General features: G+C 41.8%; 2 long non-coding RNA genes and 13 other non-coding genes across 15 annotated transcripts in view; 4 read left to right on the top strand and 11 right to left on the bottom strand.

Annotated features, from left to right (window-relative positions):
* LOC133538252 (uncharacterized) overlaps window positions 1-19447 on the bottom strand; it is a 96531-nt gene extending 77084 nt beyond the window's left edge. The window contains exons 1-2 of the long non-coding RNA XR_009802958.1: window positions 19384-19447; window positions 19118-19204 (exon numbers count right to left, since the gene is read on the bottom strand). This is a non-coding gene — a long non-coding RNA (uncharacterized LOC133538252). The remainder of the gene's footprint in view (window positions 1-19117; window positions 19205-19383) is intronic.
* Window positions 3274-3344, bottom strand: trnag-acc (transfer RNA glycine (anticodon ACC)). Its single transcript has one exon. It is a non-coding gene; the product is annotated as a tRNA-Gly (tRNA).
* On the top strand, window positions 3562-3634 carry trnav-cac (transfer RNA valine (anticodon CAC)). Its single transcript has one exon. It is a non-coding gene; the product is annotated as a tRNA-Val (tRNA).
* Window positions 5319-5391, top strand: trnav-cac (transfer RNA valine (anticodon CAC)). Its single transcript has one exon. It is a non-coding gene; the product is annotated as a tRNA-Val (tRNA).
* trnan-guu (transfer RNA asparagine (anticodon GUU)) lies at window positions 6436-6509 on the bottom strand. The gene has a single exon. It is a non-coding gene; the product is annotated as a tRNA-Asn (tRNA).
* Window positions 6731-6801, bottom strand: trnag-gcc (transfer RNA glycine (anticodon GCC)). The gene has a single exon. It is a non-coding gene; the product is annotated as a tRNA-Gly (tRNA).
* On the top strand, window positions 7019-7091 carry trnav-aac (transfer RNA valine (anticodon AAC)). Its single transcript has one exon. It is a non-coding gene; the product is annotated as a tRNA-Val (tRNA).
* On the bottom strand, window positions 8430-8500 carry trnag-gcc (transfer RNA glycine (anticodon GCC)). The gene has a single exon. It is a non-coding gene; the product is annotated as a tRNA-Gly (tRNA).
* trnag-ccc (transfer RNA glycine (anticodon CCC)) lies at window positions 10118-10188 on the bottom strand. Its single transcript has one exon. It is a non-coding gene; the product is annotated as a tRNA-Gly (tRNA).
* On the bottom strand, window positions 10852-10925 carry trnan-guu (transfer RNA asparagine (anticodon GUU)). Its single transcript has one exon. It is a non-coding gene; the product is annotated as a tRNA-Asn (tRNA).
* trnag-gcc (transfer RNA glycine (anticodon GCC)) lies at window positions 11147-11217 on the bottom strand. The gene has a single exon. It is a non-coding gene; the product is annotated as a tRNA-Gly (tRNA).
* trnan-guu (transfer RNA asparagine (anticodon GUU)) lies at window positions 12540-12617 on the bottom strand. Its single transcript has one exon. It is a non-coding gene; the product is annotated as a tRNA-Asn (tRNA).
* trnav-aac (transfer RNA valine (anticodon AAC)) lies at window positions 13123-13195 on the top strand. Its single transcript has one exon. It is a non-coding gene; the product is annotated as a tRNA-Val (tRNA).
* On the bottom strand, window positions 14527-14597 carry trnag-gcc (transfer RNA glycine (anticodon GCC)). Its single transcript has one exon. It is a non-coding gene; the product is annotated as a tRNA-Gly (tRNA).
* Window positions 19448-21378: 1931 nt separating the features above from the next.
* LOC133538207 (uncharacterized) lies at window positions 21379-22319 on the bottom strand. Its single transcript, XR_009802950.1, has 4 exons — window positions 22198-22319; window positions 22048-22113; window positions 21750-21837; window positions 21379-21478 (listed from the first exon to the last, which is right to left on the bottom strand). It is a non-coding gene; the product is annotated as an uncharacterized LOC133538207 (long non-coding RNA).
* Between the last annotated feature and the right edge of the window lie 1861 nt (window positions 22320-24180).

Genomic DNA, 24180 nt, shown 5'->3' with positions numbered 1-24180 from the left:
CGCCTGGAGAAATTCTCTGATTGGTCAAGAGTGGTAAGAGCAATTGCCAAATTGAAACGATGTGGAAAAGAACACAAAGGTGTGAAACAAAGAATTAATGAAAGTACAAGTCTGGAAGAAAGAAAAGAAGCAGAACTTGCTATCATCAAGCTAGTTCAAGCAGAAGTATTCTCAGATGAGATAAAGAGCTTGGAACTTGAGAAAGCAGTTTTCAAGACTAAAGACAGTAAGCTGTGAAAGTTAAATCCATTCCTGGATAAAGAAGGCATCTTAAGAGTGGGAGGCCGCTTGAGTCAAGCCGCATTGCATCCACACGTAAAGCATCCGGCAATACTCCCAAAGAGCAGCCATATCACAGCCTTGCTTATTAAGCACTTCCACGAGAAGGTGCATCATCAAGGACGTGGAATGACGATGAACGAAATGCGAGCCAATGGATGGTGGGTCCTAGGATACAGCAGTGCCGTCTCGTCACACATTTTCAAATGTGTCAAGTGTCAAAAGTACAGAAGGAGTACTGAAGAACAGAGAATGGGTGACTTACCTGAAGATAGAACAGAGACTGCTCCACCTTTCACTTACACCGGCATAGACTGCTTCGGTCCGATCTATGTTAAAGATGGAAGGAAGGACATGAAAAGATATGGTCTCTTACTTACGTGCCTATGCTCAAGAGCCATACACATTGAAGTCGTTGATGATATGACAACTGATGCATTTATCAACGCTTTAAGAACATTCATTGCCACAAGAGGAAATGTTCGTCAGCTAAGATGCGACCAAGGCACCAATTTTGTTGGTGCAAAGAGAGAGTTTGCTGAACTTATGACAGGAATGGATCAAGAAAGAGTGAAGGCTCTCGGATGCGAGTTCCTTATGAACCCTCCAGCGGCTAGTCACATGGGCGGCATATGGGAGAGGCAAATTAGAACAATAAGAAGTGTTCTTATGGCTGTTCTCGACCAGTCGGCGCGAAGGCTCGACAGTACCTTACTACGAACAGTCCTGTATGAGGTCATGGCCATCATTAACAGTAGACCACTTACTGCTGAACACTTAAATGACCCATCCGGACCAGAACCTTTAACCCCAAACCATATACTCACAATGAAGTCAACAATTATACTGCCCCCACCTGGAGAATTCGTCTGAGAAGATCTGTACCTTAAGAAGAGGTGGCGTCGAGTCCAGTATTTGGCCAATGAGTTTTGGACCCGTTGGAAAAGGGAATATCTTTTGAATCTACAATCAAGGCAAAAGTGGCACAAGAACAGAAGGAACTTGAAGGTCAATGACATCGTCCTTCTGAAAGACGACCTGGCACCACGCAACGAATGGAAGCTGGCCAGAATCACCGATGTCTACCCAAGGTCAGATGGTAGGGTGAGGAAACTAAAACTGATGGTTAGTGAAACTACATTTGATAAAAAGGGAAAGCTCACAACTAAAACCGGGTTTCTTGACAGACCTGTACAGAAGGTGGTTATTCTGCTTGAAGCAGAGTGAGTTTAAATTTCATGTGTTTGCTTGAGTGCACTTTCATTGTAAATGTACAAGAACAGAAGAAGTTTATTTTGAAGTTAAAAATGTTTAAAAGAAATCCCACATTAAGGTTTGTGTGATTTGGTGGGAGTGTAACTGTTGCGACTAATAATTATAATTTGTTTTATTTCTCTAAAAACAGAATAAGTTAAGTTCACAAAAGGGAATTTAAATCAAAATGTATAAAAGTTCATTAGAAGGCTTTATTTAAGTTACTATGGTTAAAAATGTAATTTCATGCCTTTTTGTTGGGTTTGTGGGCATGTGTTTGTTTTGAAGTGTCTCGATTGGTCTGTGAACGGATATAAGGAAGCTACTTCCGGGTATGAGGAAAATCTGTTTGATGCAATCAGAAGGGATAAAGAGAGCGACTGATGGTTACAAGGACTAAAAAGTTTCACAAGGACTTTCAGCGTTTGGGCCACAAGAGCCAGAAGATCACAATTTCCTCCTAAACGAAGCATGCAGGCCAACGAGGTATTTGTCATTTCTGTTTGTATTTTACTTCGGTAAATGTTTGAGCCACATGCTGTGCATGTTATTTTTACGTTTGTAACGTGCTTTATTTTATTAACAGTTTTCACGGTGAATTGAAGGGAAAGAAAGCCTTCAATAAATCAGTTCAAGAAAGCCATTGTGTCAGTGCTATGTGGAGGGAGTTACAGTAACTGTACTGTTGAGATTGACTTATAAGATGTTTAAACTCTCACCTTAGCAGGAATCATAAATGTAATTCCCAAAGAGTTAGAGAAGACAGCTTTGGGCTGAATGGGTGTTGGCCTTTGTTTCAATACACGAATCAGTCAAAGATTCACCTGAAACCTAAACCTTAGCAGAGGATGGTTTCGATCCATCGACCTCTGGGTTATGGGCCCAGCACGCTCCCGCTGCACCACTCTGCTGTCTTAAGCCTAAAAGGGCTTACTCTGGTTAGTATCCAGACAAACTGCTAGTAACAAAGTGATTTGGAACCCAACTGAAGTCGTGTTTATTTCTGAGTGCTGGTTTTGTCCACATTTAAAATGGCATTTCTTATTAAGAAATTGTAGTCAACATCAAACTCTGTGGATCTATTGGGATTTCATTCAAAACGAATAGAAGTTAGGCCCACATTCATGTGGTTTGAGAACAAACTGAGAAAATGATACAGAAAAAACACCAAGACACTGACAGGATTTCAGCCAAACATCTCCCGTTTAACAAACAGGTATCTTGACTGACAGCTACAGCGCCTGGAACATCATGGATTTCAACTTGACGCCTATAACCCTATACTCAATGGATAGCCAATTTGAGGGGAGAGCATTGATTATCACTATTTTAAACAAGCACGGTTGCAAACGTGGCACACGTTTTATCTCGAAACTATTGTGCCAATTTAGAGAAGGACACGGGCTGTACAAGAAAACCCTCAAATTGTGCTCGTGGTAAAGCATCGTCCCTGGGTGGGCTTGAACAACTATCCTCTCAGTTAACAGCCGAGCGCGCTGACCAATTGCGCCGCAGAGACTGACTTTTAAATTTGATTCATTACTCCCCCAATTATTAGAAAATCTCTTGTTACGATGGCCCAATGTCATTGTCTTTGGATGGGAGTAACTTGGAGTACTCTGCTTCAGTCTTTGGTGAGTCCAATATGCCTTCTGAGTGCAATGCCTGTGTCTTGCGGTTGTCACAAACATTGCTTTTGTCCCTTATGAATATTATTTAAAATCTAAAAAAAGCAACAGATGCATTGGCCGGGAATCGGACCCGGGTCTCCCGCATGGTAAGCGAGAATTCTTCCACTGAACCACCAATGCCTGCATAACAACATTTGTTCATGAACTCGGTTAAGAGGAAGAGCGTTTGAAATGCTACGAAGTGGAACACATTCTACGTGCACAAGGGATATAACAACATCCACAAAAGGCAAGAAATGCAATGCAGTTAATAACAGCAATGAGACTTGCGAGCCACATGTTTTCCATCGGCCGAATATCAACTTGTAAGTCTTGACAAAGGTGTGTTCTTGCAGCAGTTTCCATGGTGTAGTGGTTATCACATTCGCCTCACACGCGAAAGGTCCCCTGTTCGAAACAGAGTGGAAACAAGCCTTTTTTTACTTTACTTCTTACCTTTGTACATAAACCGGGAAATAAATAATAGTAAGGTCCTGTGTTTTTATCATGAAGTAGTTTGCAGCATACCTGATCAGCTCATGTTCAGCTGAGCACACACAACACCAAATTTAGAGGGTTCTCATATAGGCAGACCTCAGGCTTCAACATCATGAATGCTGGTTTCCATGGAAATGTCATGCACAAATCAGTGAAATCTGTCATTCATTCAAGTCACTGTATTCTCCGGGCGTTGGATGGATTGTAACTGTACTGTTGAGATTGACTTATAAGATGTTTAAACTCTCACCTTAGCAGGAATCATAAATGTAATTCCCAAAGAGTTAGAGAAGACAGCTGTGGGCCGAATGGGTGTTGGCCTTTGTTTCAATACACGAATCAGTCAAAGATTCACCTGAAACCTAATCCTTAGCAGAGGATGGTTTCGATCCATCGACCTCTGGGTTATGGGTCCAGCACGCTCCCGCTGCGCCACTCTGCTGTCATAAGCCTAAAAGGGCTTACTCTGGTCCAGCACGCTCCCGCTGCGCCACTCTGCTGTCTTAAGCCTAAAAGGGCTTTCTCTGGTTAGTATCCAGACAAACTACTAGTAACAAAGTGATTTGGAACCCAACTGAAGTCGTGTTTATTTCTGAGTGCTGGTTTTGTCCACATTTAAAATGGCATTTCTTATTAAGAAATTGTAGTCAACATCAAACTATGTGGATCCATTGGGATTTCATTCAAAACGAATAGAAGTTAGGCCCACATTCATGTGGTTTGAGAACAAACTGAGAAAGTGATACAGAAAAAACACCAAGACACTGAGCGGATTTCAGCCAAACATCTCCCGTTTAACAAACAGGCATCTTGACTGACAGCTACAGCGCCTGGAACATCATGGATTTCAACTTGATGCCTATAACCCTATACTCAACGGATAGCCAATTTGAGGGGAGAGCATTGATTATCACTATTTTAAACAAGCACGGTTTCAAACGTGGAACACGTTTTATCTCGAAACTATTGTGCCAATTTAGAGAAGGACACGGGCTGTACAAGAAAACCCTCAAATTGTGCTCGTGGCAAAGCATCGTCCCTGGGTGGGCTTGAACAACTATCCTCTCAGTTAACAGCCGAGCGCGCTGACCAATTGCACCACAGAGACTGACTTCTAAACTTGATTCATTACTCCCCCAATTATTAGAAAATCTCTTGTTACGATGGCCCAATGTCATTGTCTTTGGATGGGAGTAACTTGGAGTACTCTGCTTCAGTCTTTGGTGAGTCCAATATGCCTTCTGAGTGCAATGCCTGTGTCTTGCGGTTGTCACAAACATTGCTTTTGTCCCTTATGAATATTATTTAAAATCTAAAAAAAGCAACAGATGTATTAGCCGGGAATCGGACCCAGGTCTCCTGCATGGCAAGCGAGAATTCTTCCACTGAACCACCAATGCCTGCATAACAACGTTTGTTCATGAACTCGGTTAAGAGGAAGAGCGTTTGAAATGCTACGAAGTGGAACACATTCTACGTGCACAAGGGATATAACAACATCCACAAAAGGCAAGAAATGCAATGCAGTTAATAACAGCAATGAGACTTGCGAGCCACATGTTTTCCATCGGCCGAATATCAACTTGTAAGTCTTGACAAAGGTGTGTTCTTGCAGCAGTTTCCATGGTGTAGTGGTTATCACATTCGCCTCACACGCGAAAGGTCCCCTGTTCGAAACAGGGTGGAAACAAGCCTTTTTTTGACTTTACTTCTTACCTTTGTACATAAACCGGGAAATAAATAATAGCAAGGTCCTGTGTTTTTATCATGAAGTAGTTTGCAACATACCTGATCAGCTCATGTTCAGCTGAGCACACACAACACCAAATTTAGAGGGTTCTCATATAGGCAGACCTCAGGCTTCAACATCATGAATGCTGGGTTCCATGGAAATGTCATGCACAAACCAGTGAAATCTGTCATTCATTCAAGTCACTGTATTCTCCGGGCGTTGGATGGATTGTAACTGTACTGTTGAGATTGACTTATAAGATATTTAAACTCTCACCTTAGCAGGAATCATAAATGTAATTCCCAAAGAGTTAGAGAAGACAGCTGTGGGCTGAATGGGTGTTGGCCTTTGTTTCAATACAAGAATCAGTCAAAGATTCACCTGAAACCTAAACCTTAGCAGAGGATGGTTTCGATCCATCGACCTCTGGGTTATGGGCCCAGCACGCTCCCGCCGCGCCACTCTGCTGTCTTAAGCCTAAAAGGGCTTACTCTGGTTAGTATCCAGACTAACTACTGGTAACAAATCGATTTGGAACCCAACTGAAGTCGTGTTTATTTCTGAGTGCTGGTTTTGTCCACATTTAAAATGGCATTTCTCATTAAGAAATTGTAGTAAACATCAAACTCTGTGGATCCATTGGGATTTCATTCAAAACGAATAGAAGTTAGGCCCACATTCACGTGGTTTAGGAAAAAACTGAGAAAGTGATACAGAAAAAACACCAAGACACTGACAGGATTTCAGCCAAACATCTCCCATTTAACAAACAGGCATCTTGACTGACAGGTACAGCGCCTGGAACATCATGGATTTCAACTTGATGCCTATAACCATATACTCAACGTATAGCAAATTTGAGGGGAGAGCATTGATTATCAGTATTTTAAACAAGCACGGTTGCAAACGTGGCACACGTTTTATCTCAAAACAATTGTGCCAATTTAGAGAAGCACACGGGTTGTACAAGAAAACCCTCAAAATGTGCTCGTGACAAAGTATCGTCCCAGAGTGGGTTTGAACCACCATCCTCTCAGTTAACAGCCGAGCGCGCTGACCAATTGCGCCACAGAGACTGACTTCTAAACTTGATACATTACTCCCCCAATTATTAGAAAATCTCTTGTTACGATGGCCCAATGTCATTGTCTTTGGATGGGAGTAACTTGGAGTACTCCACTTCAGTCTCCGGTGAGTCCAATATGCCTTCTGAGTGGAATTCCTGTGTCTTGCGGTTGTCACAAAAATCGCTTTTGTCCCTTATGAATATTATTTAAAATCTAAAAAAAGCAACAGATGCATTGGCCGGGAATCGGACCCGGGTCTCCCGCATGGCAAGCGAGAATTCTTCCACTGAACCACCAATGCCTGCATAACAACATTTGTTCATGAACTCGGTTAAGAGGAAGAGCGTTTGAAATGCTACGAAGTGGAACACATTCTACGTGCACAAGGGATATAACAACATCCACAAAAGGCAAGAAATGCAATGCAGTTAATAACAGCAATGAGACTTGCGAGCCACATGTTTTCCATCGGCCGAATATTAACTTGTAAGTCTTGACAAAGGTGAGTTCTTGCAGCAGTTTCCATGGTGTAGTGGTTATCACATTCGCCTAACACGCGAAAGGTCCCCTGTTCGAAACAGGGTGGAAACAAGCCTTTTTTTGACTTTACTTCTTACCTTTATACATAAACCGGGAAATAAATAATAGCAAGGTCCTGTGTTTTTATCATGAAGTAGTTTGCAACATACCTGATCAGCTCATGTTCAGCTGAGCACACACAACACCAAATTTAGAGGGTTCTCATATAGGCAGACCTCAGGCTTCAACATCATGAATGCTGGGTTCCATGGAAATGTCATGCACAAACCAGTGAAATCTGTCATTCATTCAAGTCACTGTATTCTCCGGGCGTTGGATGGATTGTAACTGTACTGTTGAGATTGACTTATAAGATGTTTAAACTCTCACCTTAGCAGGAATCATAAATGTAATTCCCAAAGAATTAGAGAAGACAGCTGTGGGCTGAATGGGTGTTCGCCTTTATTTCAATACACGAATCAGTCAAAGATTCACCTGAAACCTAAACCTTAGCAGAGGATGGTTTCGATCCATCGACCTCTGGGTTCTGGGTACAGCACGCTCCTGCTGCGCCACTCTGCTGTCTTAAGCCTAAAAGGCTTACTCTGGTTAGTATCCAGACAAACTACTAGTAACAAAGTGATTTGGAACCCAACTGAAGTCGTGTTTATTTCTGAGTGCTGGTTTTGTCCTCATTTAAAATGGCATTTCTTATTAAGAAATTGTAGTCAACATCAAACTCTGTGGATCCATTGGGATTTCATTCAAAACGAATAGAAGTTAGGCCCACATTCACGTGGTTTGAGAACAAACTGAGAAAGTGATACAGAAAAAACACCAAAACACTGACAGGATTTCAGCCAAACATCTCCCGTTTAACAAACAGGCATCTTGACTGACAGCTACAGCGCCTGGAACATCATGGATTTCAACTTGATGCCTATTACCCTGTACTCAACGGATAGCCAATTTGAGGGGAGAGCATTGATTATCACTATTTTAAACAAGCACGGTTGCAACCGTGGCACACGTTTTATCTCGAAACTATTGTGCCAATTTAGAGAAGGACACGGGCTGTACAAGAAAACCCTCAAATTGTGCTCGTGGTAAAGCATCGTCCCTGGGTGGGCTTGAACAACTATCCTCTCAGTTAACAGCCGAGCGCGCTGACCAATTGCGCCGCAGAGACTGACTTTTAAATTTGATTCATTACTCCCCCAATTATTAGAAAATCTCTTGTTACGATGGCCCAATGTCATTGTCTTTGGATGGGAGTAACTTGGAGTACTCTGCTTCAGTCTTTGGTGAGTCCAATATAACTTCTTAGTGCAATGCCTGTGTCTTGCGGTTGTCACAAACATTGCTTTTGTCCCTTATGAATATTATTTAAAATCTAAAAAAAGCAACAGATGCATTGGCCGGGAATCGGACCCGGGTCTCCCGCATGGCAAGCGAGAATTCTTCCACTGAAACACCAATGCCTGCATAACAACGTTTGTTCATGAACTCGGTTAAGAGGAAGAGCGTTTGAAATGCTACGAAGTGGAACACATTCTACGTGCACAAGGGATATAACAACATCCACAAAAGGCAAGAAATGCAATGCAGTTAATAACAGCAATGAGACTTGTGAGCCACATGTTTTCCATCGGCCGAATATCAACTTGTAAGTCTTGACAAAGGTGGTATCTTGCAGCAGTTTCCATGGTGTAGTGGTTATCACATTCGCCTCACACGCGAAAGGTCCCCTGTTGGAAGCAAGCCTTTTTTTGACTTTACTTCTTACCTTTATACATAAACCGGGAAATAAATAATAGCAAGGTCCTGTGTTTTTATCATGAAGTAGTTTGCAACATACCTGATCAGCTCATGTACAGCTGAGCACACACAACGCCAAATTTAGAGGGTTCTCATATAGGCAGACCTCAGGGTTCAACATCATGAATGCTGGGTTCCATGAGAATGTCATGCACAAACCAGTGAAATCTGTCATTCATTCAAGTCACTGTATTCTCCTGGCGTTGGATGGATTGTAACTGTACTATTGAGATTGACTTATAAGATGTTTAAACTCTCACCTTAGCAGGAATCATAAATGTAATTCCCAAAGAGTTAGAGAAGACAGCTGTGGGCTGAATGGGTGTTGGACTTTGTTTCAATACAAGAATCAGTCAATGATTCACCTGAAACCTAAACCTTAGCAGAGGATGGTTTCGATCCATCGACCTCTGGGTTATGGGCCCAGCACGCTCCCGCTGCGCCACTCTGCTGTCTTAAACCTAATAGGGCTTACTCTGGTTAGTATCCAGACAAACTACTAGTAACAAAGTGATTTGGAACCCAACTGAAGTCATGTTTATTTCTGAGTGCTGGTTTTTTCCACTTTGAAATGGCATTTCTTATTAAGAAATTGTAGTAAACATCAAACTCTGTGGATCCATTGGGATTTCATTCAAAACGAATAGAAGTTAGGCCCACATTCACGTGGTTTAGGAAAAAACTGAGAAAGTGATACAGAAAAAACACCAAGACACTGACAGGATTTCAGCCAAACATCTCCCGTTTAACAAACAGGCATCTTGACTGACAGCTACAGCGCCTGGAACATCATGGATTTCAACTTGATGCCTATAACCCTATACTCAACATATAGCCAATTTGAGGGGAGAGCATTGATTATCAGTATTTTAAACAAGCACGGTTGCAAACGTGGCACATGTTTTATCTCAAAACAATTTTGCCAATTTAGAGAAGCACACGGGTTGTTCAAGAAAACCCTCAAACTGTGCTCGTGGTAAAGTGTCGTCCATGGGTGGGCATGAAACCCCATCCTCTCAGTTAACAGCTGAGCGCGCTGACCAATTGCGCCACAGAGACTGACTTCTAAACTTGATTCATTACTCCCCCAATTATTAGAAAATCTCTTGTTACGATGGCCCAATGTCATTGTCTTTGGATGGGAGTAACTTGGAGTACTCCACTTCAGTCTTTGGTGAGTCCAATATGCCTTCTGAGTGGAATGCCTGTGTCTTGCGGTTGTCACAAAAATCGCTTTTGTCCCTTATGAATATTATTTAAAATTTAAAAAAAGCAAAAGATGCATTGGCCGGGAATCGGACCCGGGTCTCCCGCATGGGAAGCGAGAATTCTACCACTGAACCACCAATGCCTGCATAACAATGTTGGTTCATGAACTCGGTTAAGAGGAAGAGCGTTTGAACTGCTACGAAGTGGAACACATTCTACGTGCACAAGGGATATAACAACATCCACAAAAGGCAAGAAATGCAATGCAGCTACTAACAGCCTAAAAGGGCTTACTCTGGTTAGTATCCAGACAAACTACTAGTAACAAACTGATTTGGAACCCAACTGAAGTCGTGTTTATTTCTGAGTGCTGGTTTTGTCCACATTTAAAATGGCATTTCTTATTAAGAAATTGTAGTCAACATCAAACTCTGTGGATCCATTGGGATTTCATTCAAAACGAATTGAAGTTAGGCCAACATTCATGTGGTTTGAGAACAAACTGAGAAAGTGATACAGAAAAAACACCAAGACACTGACAGGATTTCAGCCAAACATCTCCCGTTTAACAAACAGGCATCTTGACTGACAGCTACAGCGCCTGGAACATCATGGATTTCAACTTGATGCCTATAACCCTATACTCAACGTATAGCCAATTTGAGGGGAGAGCATTGATTATCAGTATTTTAAACAAGCACGGTTGCAAACGTGGCACACGTTTTATCTCAAAACAATTGTGCCAATTTAGAGAAGCACACAGGTTGTACAAGAAAATCCTCAAACTGTGCTCGTGACAAAGTGTCGTCCCTGGATGGGCTGGAACCACCATCCTCTCAGTTAACAGCCGAGCGCGCTGACCAATTGCGCCACAGAGAATGACTTCTAAACTTGATTCATTACTCCCCCAATTATTTGAGAATCTCTTGTTACGATGGCCCAACGTCATTGTCTTTGGATGGGAGTAACTTGGAGTACTCCACTTCAGTCTCCGGTGAGTTCAATATGCCTTCTGAGTGGAATGCCTGTGTCTTGCGGTTGTTACAAACATTGCTTTTGTCCCTTATGAATATTATTTAAAATCTAAATAAAGCAACAGATGCATTGGCTGGGAATCGGACCCGGGTCTCCCGCATGGCAAGCGAGAATTCTTCCACTGAACCACCAATGCCTGCATAACAACGTTTGTTCATGAACTCGGTTAAGAGGAAGAGCGTTTGAAATGCTACGAAGTGGAACACATTCTACGTGCACAAGGGATATAACAACATCCACAAAAGGCAAGAAATGCAATGCAGTTAATAACAGCAATGAGACTTGCGAGCCACATGTTTTCCATCGGCCGAATATCAACTTGTAAGTCTTGACAAAGGTGGTATCTTGCAGCAGTTTCCATGGTGTAGTGGTTATCACATTCGCCTCACACGCGAAAGGTCCCCTGTTGGACACAAGCCTTTTTTTGACTTTACTTCTTACCTTTATACATAAACCGGGAAATAAATAATAGCAAGGTCCTGTGTTTTTATCATGAAGTAGTTTGCAACATACCTGATCAGCTCATGTACAGCTGAGCACACACAACGCCAAATTTAGAGGGTTCTCATATAGGCAGACCTCAGGGTTCAACATCATGAATGCTGGGTTCCATGAGAATGTCATGCACAAACCAGTGAAATCTGTCATTCATTCAAGTCACTGTATTCTCCTGGCGTTGGATGGATTGTAACTGTACTATTGAGATTGACTTATAAGATGTTTAAACTCTCACCTTAGCAGGAATCATAAATGTAATTCCCAAAGAGTTAGAGAAGACAGCTGTGGGCTGAATGGGTGTTGGACTTTGTTTCAATACAAGAATCAGTCAAAGATTCACCTGAAACCTAAACCTTAGCAGAGGATGGTTTCGATCCATCGACCTCTGGGTTATGGGCCCAGCACGCTCCCGCTGCGCCACTCTGCTGTCTTAAACCTAATAGGGCTTACTCTGGTTAGTATCCAGACAAACTACTAGTAACAAAGTGATTTGGAACCCAACTGAAGTCATGTTTATTTCTGAGTGCTGGTTTTTTCCACTTTGAAATGGCATTTCTTATTAAGAAATTGTAGTAAACATCAAACTCTGTGGATCCATTGGGATTTCATTCAAAACGAATAGAAGTTAGGCCCACATTCACGTGGTTTAGGAAAAAACTGAGAAAGTGATACAGAAAAAACACCAAGACACTGACAGGATTTCAGCCAAACATCTCCCGTTTAAGAAACAGGCATCTTGACTGACAGCTACAGCGCCTGGAACATCATGGATTTCAACTTGATGCCTATAACCCTATACTCAACGTATAGCCAATTTGAGGGGAGAGCATTGATTATCAGTATTTTAAACAAGCACGGTTGCAAACGTGGCACACGTTTTATCTCAAAACAATTGTGCCAATTTAGAGAAGCACACAGGTTGTACAAGAAAACCCTCAAACTGTGCTCGTGACAAAGTGTCGTCCCTGGGTGGCCTTGAACCACCATCCTCTCAGTTAACAGCCGAGCGCGCTGACCAATTGCGCCACAGAGGATGACTTCTAAACTTGATTCATTACTCCCCCAATTATTAGAGAATCTCTTGTTACGATAGCCCAATGTCATTGTCTTTGGATGGGAGTAACTTGGAGTACTCCACTTCAGTCTCCGGTGAGTCCAATATGCCTTCTGAGTGGAATGCCTGTGTCTTGCGGTTGTCACAAACATTGCTTTTGTCCCTTATGAATATTATTTAAAATCTAAATAAAGCAACACATGAATTGGCTGGGAATCGGACCCGGGTCTCCCGCATGGCAAGCGAGAATTCTTCCACTGAACCACCAATGCCTGCATAACAACGTTTGTTCATGAACTCGGTTAAGAGGAAGAGCGTTTGAAATGCTACGAAGTGGAACACATTCTACGTGCACAAGGGATATAACAACATCCACAAAAGGCAAGAAATGCAATGCAGTTAATAACAGCAATGAGATTTGCGAGCCACATGTTTTCCATCGGCCGAATATCAACTTGTAAGTCTTGACAAAGGTGAGTTCTTGCAGCAGTTTCCATGGTGTAGTGGTTATCACATTCGCCTAACACGCGAACGGTACCCTGTTCGAAACAGGGTGGAAACAAGCCTTTTTTTGACTTTACTTCTTACCTTTATACATAAACCGGGAAATAAATAATAGCAAGGTCCTGTGTTTTTATCATGAAGTAGTTTGCAACATACCTGATCAGCTCATGTTCAGCTGAGCACACACAACACCAAATTTAGAGGGTTCTCATATAGGCAGACCTCAGGCTTCAACATCATGAATGCTGGGTTCCATGGAAATGTCATGCACAAACCAGTGAAATCTGTCATTCATTCAAGTCACTGTATTCTCCGGGCGTTGGATGGATTGTAACTGTACTGTTGAGATTGACTTATAAGATGTTTAAACTCTCACCTTAGCAGGAATCATAAATGTAATTCCCAAAGAGTTAGAGAAGACAGCTGTGGGCTGAATGGGTGTTGGCCTTTGTTTCGATACAATAATCAGTCAAAGATTCACCTAAAACCTAAACCTTAGCAGAGGATGGTTTCGATCCATCGACCTCTGGGTTATGGGCCCAGCACGCTCCCGCTGCGCCACTCTGCTGTCTTAAACCTAATAGGGCTTACTCTGGTTAGTATCCAGACAAACTACTAGTAACAAAGTGATTTGGAACCCAACTGAAGTCTTGTTTATTTCTGAGTGCTGGTTTTGTCCACATTTAAAATGGCATTTCTTATTAAGAAATTGTAGTCAACATCAAACTCTGTGGATCCATTGGGATTTCATTCAAAACGAATAGAAGTTAGGCCCACATTCACGTGGTTTGAGAACAAACTGAGAAAGTGATACAGAAAAAACACCTACAGGATTTCAGCCAAACATCTCCCATTTAACAAACAGGCATCTTGACTGACAGCTACAGCGCCTGGAACATCATGGATTTCAACTTGATGCCTATAACCCTATACTCAACGGATAGCCAATTTGAGGGGAGAGCATTGATTATCAGTAATTTAAACAAGCACGGTTGCGAACATGGCACACGTTTTATCTCGAAAGTATTGTGCCAATTTAGAGAAGCACACGGGTTGTACAAGAAACTGTGCTCAAACTGTGCTTGTGGCAAAGTGTCGTCCCTGGCTGGGCTTGAACCACCATCCTCTGTTAAAAGCCTAGCGCGCTGACCAATTGCGCCACAGAGACTGACTTGCAAATTTGATTCATTACTCCCCCAATTATTAGAAAATCTCTTGTTACGATGGCCCAATGTCATTGTCTTTGGATGGGAGTAACTTGGAGTACTCTGCTTCAGTCTTCGGTGAGTCCAATATACCTTCTGAGTGGAATGCCTGTGACTTGCGGTTGTCACAAACATTGCTTTTGTCCCTTATGAATATTATTTAAAATCCAAAAAAAGCAACAGATGCATTGGCCGGGAATCGGACCCGGGTCTCCCGCATGGCAAGCGAGAATTCTACCACTGAACCACCAATGCCTGCATAACAATGTTTGTTCATGAACTCGGTTAAGAGGAAGAGCGTTTGAAATGCTACAAAGTGGAACACATTCTACGTGCACAAGGGATATAACAACATCCACAAAAGGCAAGAAATTCAATGCAGCCAATAACAGCAATGAGACTTGCGAGCCACATGTTTTCCCTCGGCCGAATATCAACTTGTAAGTCTTGACAAAGGTGTGTTCTTGCAGCAGTTTCCATGATGTAGTGGTTATCACATTCGCCTAACACGCCAAAGGTCCCCTGTTCGAAACAGGGTGGAAACAAGCCTCTTTTTGACTTTACTTCTTACCTTTATACATAAACCGGGAAATAAATAATAACAAGGTCCTGTGTTTTTATCATGAAGTAGTTTGCAACATACCTGATCAGCTCATGTTCAGCTGAGCACACACAACACCAAATTTAGAGGGTTCTCATATAGGCAGACCTCAGGCTTCAACATCATGAATGCTGGGTTCCATGAAAATGTCATGCACAAACCAGTGAAATCTGTCATTCATTCAAGTCACTGTATTCTCCGGCCGTTGGATGGATTGTAACTGTACTGTTGAGATTGACTTATAAGATGTTTAAACTCTCACCTTAGCAGGAATCATAAATGTAATTCCCAAAGAGTTAGAGAAGACAGCTGTGGGCTGAATGGGTGTTGGCCTTTGTTTCAATACAAGAATCACCTGAAACCTAAACCTTAGCAGAGGATGGTTTGAATCCATCGACCTCTGGGTTATGGGCCCAGCACGCTCCCGCTGCGCCACTCTGCTGTCTTAAACCTAGTAGGGCTTACTCTGTTTAGTATCCAGACAAACTACTAGTAACAAAGTGATTTGGAACCCAACTGAAGTCGTGTTTATTTCTAAGTGCTGGTTTTGTCCACATTTAAAATGGCATTTCTTATTAAGAAATTGTAGTAAACATCAAACTCTGTGGATCCATTGGGATTTCATTCAAAACGAATAGAAGTTAGGCCCACATTCACGTGGTTTGAGAACAAACTGAGGAAGTGATACAGAAAAAACACCAAGACACTGACCAATTGCGCCGCAGAGACAGACTTCTAAATTTGATTAATTACTCCCCCAATTATTAGAAAATCTCTTGTTACGATGGCCCAATGTCATTGTTTTTTGGATGGGAGTAACTTGGAGTACTCTGCTTCAGTCTTCGGTGAGTCCAATATGCCTTCTGAGTGGAATATCTGTGTCTTGCAGTTGTCACAAACATTGCTTTTGTCCCTTATGAATATTATTTAAAATCTAAAAAAAGCAACAGATGCATTGGCCGGTGTTGTGCCGAATTATGCACCCCCGGCGTAAAATGCACCCCCTGGCGGGAGCGCGCTTACGTCACTCGGTTGCGTTACCCGTCTCGAAAAGTAGCTAAACTCGTCTAAAATCGCCTCTTTCTGCATAAAAATGTACGTAAGAAGGTGAATAATCCAAGTTGTCTTTACTTTGGATATATTAATGGATGGATTAATTGTGATTCTTTAATGATTTCGCCGTCATTGCCTTTAATGATTTCGTCGTCATTCAATCGCCTCTTTCGGCAGAAAAAGGTACACAACAAGGTGAATAATCCAAGTTGTCTTCACTTTAGATATATTAATGGATGGATTAATTGTGATTCTTCAAAGATTTCGCCGTCATTGCCTTTAATGATTTTGTCGTCATTCAAGTGGGTACATCGCCTCTTTCGGCATAAAAAAGTACATAACAAGGTGAAATAATCCAAGTTGTCTTTACTTTGGATATATTAATGGATGGATTAATTGTGAGCCTTTAATGATTTCGCCACCATTCAGATAAGGCGAGAACAATAACCATTTAATATATGAATATTTGCTGTCCCGAAAATGTATTGAAGTATTGTATTAAAGAATATATACACCAAAGTTAGCCTCTATATGTACTTTTTTAGAGACATCAAGGAGAACGAATGTTTGCTGCTTCACTCGACGTGATCCAATACATTTATTTTATAAACATGACATTTTCTTTAACTGTAAGAAGCTCATGGGTGGATGGATGAATACATTAATAAATGAATGCATCTGATACCTATCGTTGTTTTGGTTTTAAGAATTTTCAAACTGAACATTCACAAATAACTTTACCAAAAGTACCCGAAGTACCAGAAATGGAGTTATGGTGGGGGTGCATTTTCAGTGAAGAGTTGATTCCAGCTGCCTGAAAATCTATCTATCTCTGGCTAGGATGCTCGTAGAGACATGAAACTCACCCTAGTGACTCATCCTTACCCCCCCCACTCCCCCCCCCCCCCCTGCATACTGTGAAAACCATGTGATGATTCGACCTCTACAGGCGGAGTTGGGGTGGTGCTTTTTCAGGCAGCACCAACAGCCCACCTGCTGGAAAATGCACCCCCTGTCTATCTCTGGCTAGGATGGTCGTAGAGACATGAAACTCACCCTAGTGACTCATCCTTACCCCCCCCCTGTACACTGTGAAAACCATGTGATGATTGGACCTCCACAGGCGGAGTTAGGGGGGGGGGGCTTTTTCAGGCAGCACCAATAGCCCACCTGCCAGAAAATGCACCCCCTGTCTATCTCTGGCTAGGATGGTCGTAGAAACATGAAACTCACCCTAGTGACTCATCCTTACCCCCCCCCCTGTATACTGTGAAAACCATGTGATGATTGGACCTCCACAGGCGGAGTTAGGGGGGGGGGGTGCTTTTTCAGGCAGCACCAACAGCCCACCTGCCGGAAAATGCATGTTTTTCCCCTCTAAACTCTCTCCCTTTGTTTATAATGCCATTTTTTTGCTGGATTTAGTCTCTATAAACTCCGAGGAAAACAATACCCGGCTGGGGACACTTTTTGAAATTGGTCTCCAAACTAAGGCCCGCCGGCATCCAAAATCCGGCCCCTGGATTTTTATTCATTTTTTTAAATTTTGGGACATGGGGGACTTGTGGGAATCCATCCCAGGTAAGATTTTTGAAAATTTTGAGGACTTTTGCCTACTTTCCCAACTTTCCCCCCCACTTCCAGTGTGACTTTGCGGCGTGCGCTATGGACATGCTGGGCATCCCTTGACTCGGGTGACGAGCTGCGGGACTTGTGTGATTGATTTTTTAAAACTTTGAGGACTTTTGCCTACTTTCCCAGCTTTTCCCCCCACTTCCAGTCAGTTGTGGTGTATCGCTATACATGGGCCATTATTAGGAAGAGGCGTTTATTCGGTATATATATATAAATAAATGATAAATGGGTTGTACTTGTATAGCGCTTTTCTACCTTCAAGGTACTCAAAGCACTTTGACACTACTTCCACATTTTACCCATTCACACACTGATGGAGGGAGCTGCCATGCAAGGCGCCAACCAGCACCCATCAGGAGCAAGGGTAAAGTGTCTTGCTCAGGACAAAACGGACGTGACGAGGTTGGTACTAGGTGGGAATTGAACCAGGGACCCTCGGGTTGCGTACGGCCACTCTTCCACTGTGCCACGCCGTCCATATATATATATATATATATATATATATATATATATATATATATATATATATATATATATATATATATATATATATATATATATATATATATATATATATATATATATATATATATATATATATATATATATACTACACACATCGTGATATATATACACATATGTATACATATATATATATAGACATACATATGTAGATCTACACATGTATGTCTATATATATATGTATACATATTTATATGTATATATACAACAATGTGTGTGTGTAATATATACATATAAATATAGGCGCGGCATGGCGTAGTGGGTAGAGCGGCCGGCCAGAAACCTGAGAGTTTCAGGTTCGCTTCCCACCTATTGACATCCAAAAAAAATCACTGCCTTGGGCAGGACACTTCCCTCTTGCCCCCGGTGCCGCTCACACTGGTGAATGAATGATGAATGAATGATTAGTGGTGGTCGGAGGGGCTGTAGGCGCAAACTGGCAGCCACACTTCCGTCAGTCTACCCCAGGGCAGCTGTGGCTACTGATGTAGCTTACCACCACCAGTTGTGAATGAATGTTGGGTCCCACTTCTCTGTGAGCGCTTTGAGTGTTTATAAAAGCGCGATATAAATCTAAGTTATTTATATATATATATATATATATATATATATATATATTATAAACATAATAAATACATCGGTATTACTATAATATAATCTGAAACCAGTCTTGTAATTAAATATTTTTTTGTCGGATCAGAGGAGAAGAAATATAATTTCTTATCAAACAAGGTATAATGCAATTTTTTTTTTGATACAAACAAATAACAATTTCCCTTGTGGATCATTAAAGTTTGTCTAAGTTTAAGTCTAACAAAATCCACACATAGTTAAATAATTTATATATAAAATATTCAAAGTCAAACGTCAAATGAAGTGAACACAAAGTCACACAAATGAAGTGAACACAAAGTCACGCAAAGTCAAACGTCAAATGAAGTAAACACAAAGACAATCATCATACACATGCTGGGCACAGGTAATCCCCATCAAGATCTGGCCTCAGGACACACTCGTGGTGAAACCACCTGTCACAGATGTCACAGCGGATCTAAGGTGAGGAGGAGGACGGAGGTGAGGAGGCAGAAAAGTTGGGCCATTAAATTAAATGTATATAAATTCCGGATTTTAATAATTCATCATTATCACTGTTACTTTTTTAGTACAAAAAATATGTTATCTACGCCCTGCTATTTCACAGCCTGACTGTATTGCACAGTAAAAACGTACCCAATTAGGGTCATCGCTCTCCTCCATCCCATAGCTGTGACAGAACTTGCTGAGATCATGTGTTCCAAAAAAAGAGTATGCATCAATATTCACTCTTGAATTTCTTCAAATATCTTGCTGAAATTAAAATAAACTCCAGTAATATGTAATTGTATTACGTTGTCCTGATTATTTGATTTAATCTGTGTCATCAATGTTAGTGGCAAAACCTCATTTTAATGATTTACCGCCTTCCCTGTAATTTCAACTGAATTGCATAGGTTTAAAACAGCTCAAACATGAAGTAATTAATATTGATCTGTTAAAAATAAAATGCACCTGTTTCTCGGAGGAGGACAGTGGCACTATCAAGCCTCATCTTGTTCACGGCCGTAGGATTCGTCTTGATGTTTATTTGCTGCCCTTTCAATATTTCCTCTGCAAACTAAAAACAACATAGGTTAGGGTATAAGCATCGCTTTGAACTGAACTTTCGCGGCTGTGTTTGATCCACTATGGATTGAACTCTCACAGTATCATGTTAGACCCGCTCGACATCCATTGCTTTCGGTCCTCTAGAGGAGGGGGGGGGATGTGGTCCTCTCCAAGGTTCTCATAGTCATCATTGTCACCGACGTCCCACTGGGTGTGAGTTTTCCTTGCCCTTATGTGGGTTCTTCCGAAGATGTCGTAGTCGTAGTGGTTTGTACAGTCCTTTGAGACATTTGTGATTTAGGGCTATATAAGTAAACATTGATTGATTTATTGAAGCATCTTATGATGAATACAAAAATTAGCAAGATGTGGACCATAGTGGATCCAACACAGCCGCGAGAGTCCAGTCCAAAGCGGATCCAACACATCAGCGAGAGTCCCGTTCACAGCGGAGCCAGCAGGAAATCATCCCAAGCGGAGGCGGATAAGCAGCGCAGAGATGTCCCCAGCCGATACACAGCCGAGCGGTCCATCCTGGGTCCCGACTTGAGAGAAAATATTTTGGAGGGCAGTATCCACCGTATATACAGTCGTATCTGTGTTAATCAATCAATCAATCAATGTTTACTTATATAGCCCTAAATCACTCGTGTCTCAAAGGGCTGCACAAACCACTACGACATCCTCGGTAGGCCCACATAAGGGCAAGGAAAACTCACACCCAGTGGGACATCGGTGACAATAATGACCCAGTGGGACGTCGGTGACAATGATGACTATGAGAACCTTGGAGAGGAGGAAAGCAATGGATGTCGAGCGGGTCTAACATGATACTGTGAAAGTTCAATCCATAATGGATCCAACACAGTCGCGAGAGTCCAGTCCAAAGCGGATCCAACACAGCAGCGAGAGTCCCGTTCACAGCGGAGCCAGCAGGAAACCATCCCAAGCGGAGGCGGATCAGCAGCGCAGAGATGTCCCCAGCCGATACACAGGCAAGCAGTACATGGCCACTGGATCGGACCGGACCCCCTCCACAGTCGAGAGTGGGACATAGGAGAAAAAGAAAAGAAACGGCAGATCAACTGGTCTAAAAAGGGAGTCTATTTAAAGGCTAGAGTATACAAATGAGTTTTAAGGTGAGACTTAAATGCTTCTATAGAACCCAGTTGTAGCTGGGATGCATTGTCTTTAATCTCCTTTCTAATGACTTCAATTTTCTTATGAAATAATTGCATAAAGTCATCAGCTAGTCATCAGGGTGGAGCTACTGGAAGGGGTCCCTTGTTGGGTTAGCGATGCTACCCTACTAGACAAAAATTTAGGATCGTTTTTATTATGGTGGATGAGATTTGAGTAATTTTCAGCTTTAGCTAAGGTAAGCACGCGTTTATAAGTTATTAAACCATCACTCCATTTTTGGTGGTGCACCTCAAGTTTATATATATAATTTTTGGGCTAATTAATGGTACATATCACAAACATGTAAGAAACCAAGTCATGGATTTCTCTTATGAAAAAAGGTAATGACCTTGAGGTTGTCCACATTGTTTCAGTAGTGTACAGTACACTTACTTTTAAGGCCAGGACACCACATGCTGTGCCATCTTGCTGGCGTGCATGGGCCAGGGTGCTGCATGCCCACCTTGTCACGTTGCAGCCTTTCTTTCGCATAAAGGCCCTTAGTGATAGAAATATTATTTGTAAACAACTATTAAACTATTGCACCATTGTCATGAATTGATTAACATGGACCCCGACTTAAACAAGTTGAAAAACGTATTCGGGTGTTACCATTTAGTGGTCAATTGTACGAAATATGTTACATACCCCGTACAATTGACCAATAAGAGTATCAATCAATCATTTAGCAGCTCTTAGAGCTGCCTTTTGTCTGACGTTATAGTGCAAGTACTATGTATCAGACATCATCCTTTAATGGAAAAAAATACCTTGTTGACCCCAGGCATCTCTTGATGTTCCTTTGTGATTCCCCCAATGGATCCAAAAAAAGCATCTCTTCTCGTGTGGGTAGATGACCTTTGTATTTTTAACATGGAAACAAGATAAGTGAGGCACAAACCTACTATTGGACAGATTGATGTGTAAGATTGAAAGGGTACATGAAAAATGTTCAACTTCAGAATTGGCATTTGAAAGGGAGTTCAACCCTTGAAAGTATATAGGGCCTTCAAAACCACTAATAATGATCTTATAGAAGCAAGATTTGCTCAGTACTTCTCATCTCACCGTCAACATCCAGTGGTTTTGTTCATTAATTATTCCCAAAAGGATGGAGAATGCCATTGGATCGAGCTGTAAATAAGAGGACCTAATGAAAATGTATTGCATAATCAAAGAAACAAATTCCATGTGCATAACAGTCCCCTACATACATACTTTTCGGAGTCTTTGTTGTTTCCCTTGCCAAATTGTCGTCATGCAAAAACTGTCGATGACACCAGCCTTTTCTGGACTTATTTTATTATATTTCCTCACAAGAAAGGTGAGGTAGGCATTGATTACCTATGAAAGATGAAAAAATAAATTCATTGTGCATGATACATGCAGTTCCATATGTTGACTGACTGTGTGTAAATGCTACATATATTCAGTATGGAGGATCAGTTATCAACTAATTTTGCCGGTCACCAAATTGGAATTTATGCATTACTAACTTTATAAATAGATAAAAATCTTAATTAGAATGTGTATAGTCCAGAAATGTGCATACTGTATGTGAAGTGATGTAAAGGCATCAGACAAAAATGACAGCATAATACCTCGCTCTCAAGCTCCTGGTTGGGACCAACCTTCTCGATGTCCCAATAATACAAATTATAATTTCCAATCTTTGAAAGAAGGACATGGGCCTTCTTCCCTGCAAATGCCTCTTTCACATCTGCAGAAGATGAACAATATCAAACCATGAAACATGATGTATTCATTAACCCTTTATCAGAACATAAAACCCCTTTTAAAAAACATATTTTCTATTTCAACCACAATTCTTAAAAATGTTACGATTTCCTTTTTCTGAAAATTACGAGTTGTGTTCATTTTGCATGAATGCAACAAAGGAGTAACAAGCTTTACGCTCATAACTTTTTTTCCAATTGAGTAATAAGCACAGAATGAAAAAAAACTTACATATTTGAATTGGAGTTTTTTTGTATTGTGGAGTTGTTTCCGCTACCTCTCCAAAACAAGCAGCTGGAGGTGAGGAGGCTGGTGGAGGAGGAGGTGAGGAGGCTGGTGCAGCTGGAAGTGAGGAGGCTGGTGGAGGAGGAGGTGAGGAGGCTGGTGCAGCTGGAAGTGAGGAGGCTAGTGCAGTTGGAGGTGAGGAGGCTGGTGGAGGTGGAGGAGCTTTTCTGGTGGATTTGGCTAGACAAATTACAGTGGGGCGGTGTGTCTTGAGACAAATGACGGTGGGGCGGGGTGTCTTTGGATAAATGACGGTGGGGCGGTGTGTCTTGTCAGCGGGTGTCTGAGGTGGAGTAGAAGGGGTTGTGGAAGTTTCTATTTTATGGGGTATGCGTGGCACTTCATGCCTCACCTTGACGAGGTGGTCAATGTTGACCTTGCGGAAAACTGCACCATGTTTTGCTTTCAAATCTGCACTTTTGCCCTCCAGTGCTGTTATTGTGTATGGGCCCAGGAAGTTTGCCTCCAACTTCCGACCCTTCCTCTTCTGGTTCCTGACATTCTGCCGCCAGGCCTCCTCTCCAACTTTGAGATGTTCCTTAGCTGCACCTGTTGTCAGCCTCCGCCTGGTGCTCTCCTGCTTCTTTGCCACATTGCTGTGCACTATATCCCTCACGCTCTCCAACCGCTCTATGTCCTCCCCCAGAGCTTCCTCTCCCACAATGCCCTCCACACTGCTGTCCAACTGTGAACAAAAAAGTGTTTTGCAGGATTTTTTTTCAAATGTTTTTCACAGGAGACAGTGTAGCTTGTTTGCCTTTGCATTAACACTGTTTCCGGTTGCATTTACAGAGCAGAGTTTCTATTGAAACTCGTAACTAAATCTTGGTAGGATTTCTTCACTAACCCTGTAGTGCTCGGGGACCTCCGATGGGTAGCGGGCCTCTCTCCCAAACATCAAAAAAAAGGGGGAGTATGACGTTGTTATTTGCTTCTTTGTTCGGAGCCCAAACATAACGGCATCGAGATACTCGTCCCAGGTTTCTGTTTTTTTACCCACAAGTTTACTAAGTGCCCTGGAAAATAAAACATACCGGTATTCAAATTTTAAATTACAATTTGCATTTGTTCAAAAACGCACAATTGAATTGTAGTAGCGTAAACTGAAGACCACATAGATCATATTTAATGAATAGATTATATTTCCTTCACCTTTGGATGGTCCCATTCATCCTTTCC

The sequence above is a fragment of the Nerophis ophidion genome, linkage group LG01, assembly GCF_033978795.1.
Source record: "Nerophis ophidion isolate RoL-2023_Sa linkage group LG01, RoL_Noph_v1.0, whole genome shotgun sequence".
Lineage (NCBI taxonomy): Eukaryota > Metazoa > Chordata > Actinopteri > Syngnathiformes > Syngnathidae > Nerophis > Nerophis ophidion.
Note: the sequence above shows the minus strand (reverse complement) of the source record. Positions and strands in the feature narration are given on the sequence as shown.